Source organism: Triticum dicoccoides, chromosome 4A (genome assembly GCF_002162155.2).
Source record: "Triticum dicoccoides isolate Atlit2015 ecotype Zavitan chromosome 4A, WEW_v2.0, whole genome shotgun sequence".
NCBI classification, from domain to species: Eukaryota; Viridiplantae; Streptophyta; class Magnoliopsida; order Poales; family Poaceae; genus Triticum; species Triticum dicoccoides.
This window is the reverse complement of record NC_041386.1, coordinates 583,784,288-583,791,598: the sequence shown is the minus strand read 5'-3', so window position 1 is coordinate 583,791,598 and position 7,311 is coordinate 583,784,288.

Below are 7,311 nucleotides of genomic sequence, written 5' to 3'. Positions count from 1 at the left end.
GGAGGCTACAAAACCTACTGCCGCCTACTGCGCTATTGGGCTGCCAACACCGTTCATGCGGGCAGGCGACCGCTCGCTATTCACTACAAGTGTGACAAAGCACGCGGCAACCATATCTTCCTTCATGCGAGAGTTTTTTCTGTCTCGTTAAAGCATTTCCCCCTGCGATGTAGCTATTGGGCATGGCCATTTTTGTCTATTTTTCGATCAAGTACCCTTGGTGCGCTTCGTTCGCTGGTTCACTTTTTTTTCATCTTTTCCTTTTTTTTGTTTCATCTTGGTTTTTACTGATTTTTGGGTTTTTCTTTGTCTCTTTCTTGGGTTTCACTGATTTTTACACTTTTCTTTCATTTTTCCTTCGATTTTCTTTGCTTGTTACTTGTTTTTCATGGTTTTGTTTGTTTGTTTCTTTTTGTTCATCGGTTTTCTTTGTTCATCTTTGTTTCTTTGTGCTTTTTTTCACTATTTCCATTCTTTTCATTGCTTTATTTGGTTTTTTTATTTCCCTTTCTCTCTTTTCTTTTTCCTTTTTCTATTGATTGGTTTTCATCATTTTTCTTAGTTCTTTTGTTGACTATCATCGGTAGTTTTTCTTTTTTTTCTCCACTTGTTTTTTTCTTTTTCTTTCTTCTTTGTTTCCCTTTCTTTTTTATGGCTTCTTTACTTTTCCGTTTTTCTTTGTTTCTTTTGGTTTTCATTCTACATTTTTCGTATATGTCAAGAATAATTTTTTAATACACAGGCAACATTTTTTTCTATACATATTATAGACATTTCTCAAATGCTTGATTTACATTTTTTTAAATAAAAGATTAACCTTTTTAATACATGTTCAACATTTTTTCTATACGCATTTTCATAAATGCTTCATTAATATTTTTTAAAATACACTATTAAAAAATTAAATAAATGGTCAACATTTTTTATAAATACTTAACATTTTTTTATAATTCTTCATATATAATAAAATACCAAATTTCCTTTTAATATGTGGTAAACATTTTGTACACATTTAACATTGTCTAAATGCATGATTAACTTTTTGAATGCAACATTAATATATTTTAATACATGTTTAACATTTTTCTATAACATTTAGCATTTTTTAAATGCTTGAGAAACATTTTTAAATGCTGATTTAACATGTTGTTCAAATGCTTGAGAAACATGTTTAAATGCTGATTTAACATTTTGTTCAAATGCTTGATTAACATTATTTAAATATATGATCAACTTTCTCACCCACATTGTATGTTGTTTCGTATACATTTTTCATATACACAAGAAACAATTTATCTGTATACATCTAACATTTTTTGAACGGTTGGTTAACTTACTTTTTCAAATGTTTTATGTAAAGTTTTTTGTGATATATTTTATTTAGTATATTTCGATGTATATACAAAAATAAAACAAACAAACAAGGAAAACGAAAAAAGAAAAAAGAAAAGAAAACTAGGATGTGGCCTCCAGAGCACCTGGGCTGGCCCAGCGCTGCTCTTGACACGAGTGTTCCCTAGGTCTCGCTGTAAGCGGGACATAGGGACGCCCGACAAAGCACAGGCAGTTCGCGTGCTCCGCGACCTGGGCCTGGCTAGGTACGAGCCAGCGGAAACATGTGTGAGTTTAGTTCTTTTTTTGGTAAATGCTTGTATCCGGCGGACCAGCTGAAAATTGGGCCAGTCACGCACGGGCGTCACCCGTGCGTACGTATCTTCAGTGGGGCCCGTCCATCGCTCTCCCCTCACCTTATCTTCTCGGAGGCTTAAACAACCACATCCATTCCTCCTATCTCGCTCTGCTCCATCTCCTCTGCTCCACCTCGTCTTAGCGCGTCGCCGCCGGGATTCTCAGCCACCGCCGACGCGGTGCCGGTCGTCCATGGCCACTACCCACCTTCTGTTTCTTATATCTCTTCCATGGCTGCTTCACCAAACACCGCCACGGCGATCTGCACCCACGGCCACGGCGAGCCGGGCCCATGGATGCGAGGCCGTGGAGCGGCCGTCCTGCGGTGAAGCCTGTTGCGTCCACTGACCGGCGACGATGTCCGAGGTAACACGTTCGACCAGTGAGATGCGATGCTGGAATCGGCGTGAGGATTTGCTACAACCTACGCGGGGATTTGCTTCAACCGGCGAGGATGGTGGTGAGCGGCGACGGTGGTGGGCTGCGGTAAGTTGCTGCCTTTTTTGATTTTTGCTGGAAACACTTCCATTTTTTGCTAGAATCAGTTTCTCAATTTGCTGCAACAGGAGAGGATAGTGCTAGGCGGCCACGACGACGGGGTGCCATGTTTTTTGTTGGAACCTTTTTGACCTGTTGCAATTGCCGAGGATGGTGTTGGAGCGGCTACGATGGCGACGCCATGACTTTTTTTGCTGCATCGTTTTTTTGTTGGAAACCCCCTTTTCAATTTTTTGCTGGAACTACATGTTTTTTTTGTTGGAATCATGTTTGTTTTTTACTGGAACCATATCAATGTGTTTAGCTGGAAACACATCATTTTTGCTGGACCACATTATTGTTTTGTTGCAACCATATTACTTATTTGCTGGAATCATGTGTTTTGCTTTCAAACTGGCGTTGCTATTTTTTGCTACAATCGCCGAGCGCCGATGCCGGCGACGAGCATCGAGCGGGGAACAGCGAGGAGCCAGCGGAGCTTCGAGGTCGCGCGGGCAAGGATGGATGGCGTTTTGTTGTATTCTTTTCTGTGCATGTGAGGCAAAAAGATAAAGAAGGAAAAAGAAAAGGACACGCGATCTGACGGTTTGCAGCTTTTAGATCGGGTGGCCAGCAACGGACCGGCCGAAAGATTGGGCCGGTGCGCCGGCGCCTAGTAGCACCCTTCTTTTTTTCTATCCCTAAAAAATGTTTTTTCTTGTTCTCAACTAAGAAAAATGTTAATTTTTCTTCCGGTCAGCATTATTTCTAATTTTTAAACCTTTGCACGAATTTGATTAAAGCTTTCTTGAATTTCAAAAATATTTGTGAATTAAAAAAATATTTTGTCATTCAAAAAATGTCCATAGCTTTTTCAAGAGTTCATTAATTAAAAAATCATGGATTCGAAAAAAATTCGTGAATTTGAAATAAACCACAAGAATATGGAAACGTTTATAGGATTTGAAAAAAATTCATGATTTAAAATTTATTCATAGTTTCACAAATTCTTCATGAAAATTTATAAATGTTCATGAGTTCGAAAAGTTAACCAATTTATTGTTTGAAATAATCATGAATTTACAAATGTATTCCAGGTTGAATAAATTAATATAAAAATTGTTCATGCATTTGAATAAATAATCCTGAATTTGAAAATTATTGCTATTTAGGAAAATGTTTAGAAATTAAAAAAATCACAAATTTTTTATAAATGTCGTAGATTTGAAAATGTTCACTAAGTTGAGAAATGTTAACGATTTTGAGAAAGTTCATGAATTTTGGAAAACTATTTTGGAATTTAAAATGAAAAAACAAAAAATGGAAAAAAATCAAGCAAAAAAACTATAAATCCATCCGAGAAAAAGAAAGCAGTAATCAAACCTGCAAGGACGCTTTCAAAACCGGCCTAAAAGATTCTCGAAACCGCCGTGTAAACCTCTCGCTCGTGAAGCTCTGCCTTAATGGGCCCCACTCTACCCCGGTTAGCGAGCAGTATCGTCCTACTGCTGGCTACTAGTGATACATAGCATTTGTGACATAGCACCACCCTCCTTTGTATAGTTGATCGTATTTTCTCAGAATAAATGATGGGCTGGTGGGTGATGGCCCAAGCATAGTTACCAAGGTCGTTTGGAAATCGTGCATGTTTGTTTCTCAGAAAAAGGAGGAAAATCATGCATACCCTGGCTCCGCCACTGAAAGTATAATGAAATATCAACATTGTGCCTAAGATGATACAACAATTGGTGCTGGGAGGCATCTTCTCTCGCAAGGTTTGGGAGGTGGTTTCGTCGGACTAGGGTACGGCAGAGTGGATGCCGGAGCCAGACGTCGATGTCGTCGATTGGTGGACATCTCAGAAGGGTAAGCACCCTCTCTCGAGTGACATTCAGACGGCCATTCGGCTCATTTTCCGGCTGCTCTGGACATCGGAATCACGTCGTTTTCAACAATGCGACACCGGCAAATCATTTTGTTCTTGGGCAAAATATTAAAGGGGGCGAGGAATTGGCCGATGGCGATGCTCTTTTAGATCTCCCCTTTGAATGGAATTTGTCTCGATGAATAGTCCGTGTGAAGTATACCTGGCCATACTTTGGGCCGGGCCTAGCCAAGCCCGACGCAAAAAACTCAGGCCCGAGCCCGCCGGGCTTGTTTTCTGGGCCCGAGCCCGGCCCAAACACGTAAAAGCCTGCCGGGCTTCGGGCCGGCCCGGCTCGTCCTTCAGGAAAACACAAAAATGATGGGCCCAGGCCCGGCCCGGCCATCGGGCTCAAAATCTAGGCCCGGGAGCAGCGTCGGGCCGGGCCGGATCGGGCTTTTTTCGGGCCGGGCTGCCCATGGCCAGGACTGGTGTGAAGTTGTCGAGGGGCCATCGCCACATTGGCCTTTCTTTCTTCTTCTATGCTATCTGATGCGTTGTTTGCCTAAACGTTGCCGTTGAAAGAAATATCAGCAAACACCGTTAGTGGGATATATTACAAGACTCATCAATAGCATTTCAGTGTTTCCGGACAGTTTGACCAGTAGTAGAAATATCAAGCTGAATGCCACGTCATAGCCTAAAGGACAAGCATTTTGACACGCAGGCAGCATATTCGTCAGACGGATGCGGCTGCAAGCGACAAACACAAAACTGTCCCAGCCCCATATACGTACTCCCTCCGTCCGAAAATACTTATCATCAAAATAGATAAAAGGGATGTATATACATCTAAATACATCCCCTTTTATTCATTTAGGTGACAAGTATTTTCGGACGGAGGGAGTAGCAAGAACGCTAGACTTGTGTTTGGACTCATCCGCCAGCACGCCTTATTTTCAGATGCCAACACACCCAATTACAAAGCATTATTTGTGTGTGCTGTGGAGCAGAATGATTGTAGATGTAGAGCATGGCCGTGTTCAGATCCCGGCTGATTAGAGTAATTAGCCGCAGCTCCAACTTGACGAAGACTGTCGGCCATTCACCCCACGCTAAAACATGCCCCTGCTTCTCCAAGATGTTTGCTACGAAAGAAGAGAAGGCTAGTATCCCAATTTGATGCCCTGCATCGCACTGCTTCTGTCCTGTAGCGTGCCCTAATCTAAAGTTTCTTCTCTATCATAATCCAAACGATCCATACGTGCAGCGCACTACTCCAAGCCGGGCCGAGGGGCCAACTGCGGCACGTCACGGGGTCGGCCAGGCGCCGCGGTGCCCCCGGAACCCGAGCTGCCACCTCGCCGCAAGACACACAGCGCCGCGACAAAGCACCCCCCGCCGCCTGCTAGATAAATTACTCCGGGGTCGCTGACGCCGGCTCGCTCGCGTCATCGACACCGATCGCGCCCGCCCCACCTCCACCCACCGTCGCGAGTCTCCCTCCCCGTCGGCTCCGAGGACGGGCGGACGGACGGACGTGGCCCGGCCCGGGCGGTGCGCGATTCGCTGGGGCGTCCCCGTCGCGGGGCCCGGCGCTGCGTGGCGCTGGCACGCCCGCACGCGCAATGACGACTGGACGGCCGGGGCGCACGCGCCGTCTGGTAGATCCGGCCGGGGCGGCGGGGGGACCTCGCACGGGCGCCATCATCGCCGTTCACGAGTGATTGCCAGCCCTGCCTCTTTCGGCGGATTGCCCTTTACCCAAAAACGGGCGGCCTCACTGTTCCCAGGCAAGCGGTAGATCCATCACAAGGCCGGCCGGCCGGCCGTGCATGGGAGCCCGCGCGGCGCCCACCCAACTGCATGCGACGGCTCTCTAGGTGGCCTCCTCCCTGTCTGCTGGCCGACATGCCCTTGGCCTCCAGCAGGGATGAGATCGACGGTCGATCTCGTGAGCCATATCAGATGACGCAAGTCTTCTACTCCCTCCGCTCGCTTTTATAAGGCGTTTCAGACAGCTGGGTTTGAACTGTTTAGTACACTGTCTGAATTTGCTAAAACGTCTTATATAAATGAGCAGAGGGAGTAGTAAAAAATAGCAATGAAATGAGATGATGCATTGGAGAGGGGGCAACTTTCTGCCCAACTTGTTGTGCTTTTGCGTCGACCGCTCTTGTGTACGCTCCGTATTGGACTCGGAGTGGATTATTCGTGCCCTAGTAGAGTAGTAAATTAACTCCAACCACCCAACATATACTACTATGTTGTACCACCAAAATTCCGCTCAGTGGACGTGGCTCCTTCGGTAAAGTATAAAAAGCGCACGATTCCTACGTAACGTTAGGCTTGTTGATAAGCTCGAACACTTTCTTCCCACAATAATAATAGTAATAATAAAAACTCGAAAACTTTCTCTACGCCTACAAAAAAGACGCTCTTACGTCACTCAGCAGAATATAAGTCCGCGAGCCTGCAAACTCTAGCCACTTAAGAATGGTTCCTTGTGTTACTACTTTGTGTCAGCTCCGCAATGGAATTTATTCATGAGACGTAGTAAAAAGCACGTCCAATAGGAGTATTCTATTTAGGATGAGTTCTCCCAAGGAGCATAATGTGATTTTGGTACTAGCTTTAAAGGAGGGGAGACACTGAGATCCCTTGTGTTCTTTCCTCTTTAAAATAGCTGCCAACCGTCCATGTACAATGGTCCAGCTTATACCAGCATGTATAGCCGGACGCCTCAATCCCCCTCCCCCCACCCATACGACCTGAAAAAGCCAACCCAGATGGGTGCCTCAAACACCCGGGCTGACCGTCACCCATCATATCTTGCTCAAATATGAGGTGTATATAGAGAGGCCCAAGCGCGTCCACTATGTTGGGCTGGCAGCCCGACCCCCATAAAAGGTGAACCAAACCCCCCTTCGACCTACCCATTTTCACTTGTTTCTCCATGTCGGACGTTTGCTGCTCTGCCACCACCCTTCAACCAGACTGCACCTTGCCTGTTCGACACACCGTGATTCAAAAAGAGCCATGCAACCATCAATGTTCTGTTTACGAAGGATATAGACCATGACTATCAATCTTCTCTATGATAAGCAGAGGAGATTAATAGTGACAGTCTATATCCTTACCAAAGGGTGCAACGATGACCGAAGCTTATAGCTTCTGGACGACCGACTATTTTAGCCGGTCGACTTGTTCCTCACGCGGTGAGATGTGACTAAACATCCGAAATCCGTCAGCCAATACGGATGGGAAAATCTTAAGTACGA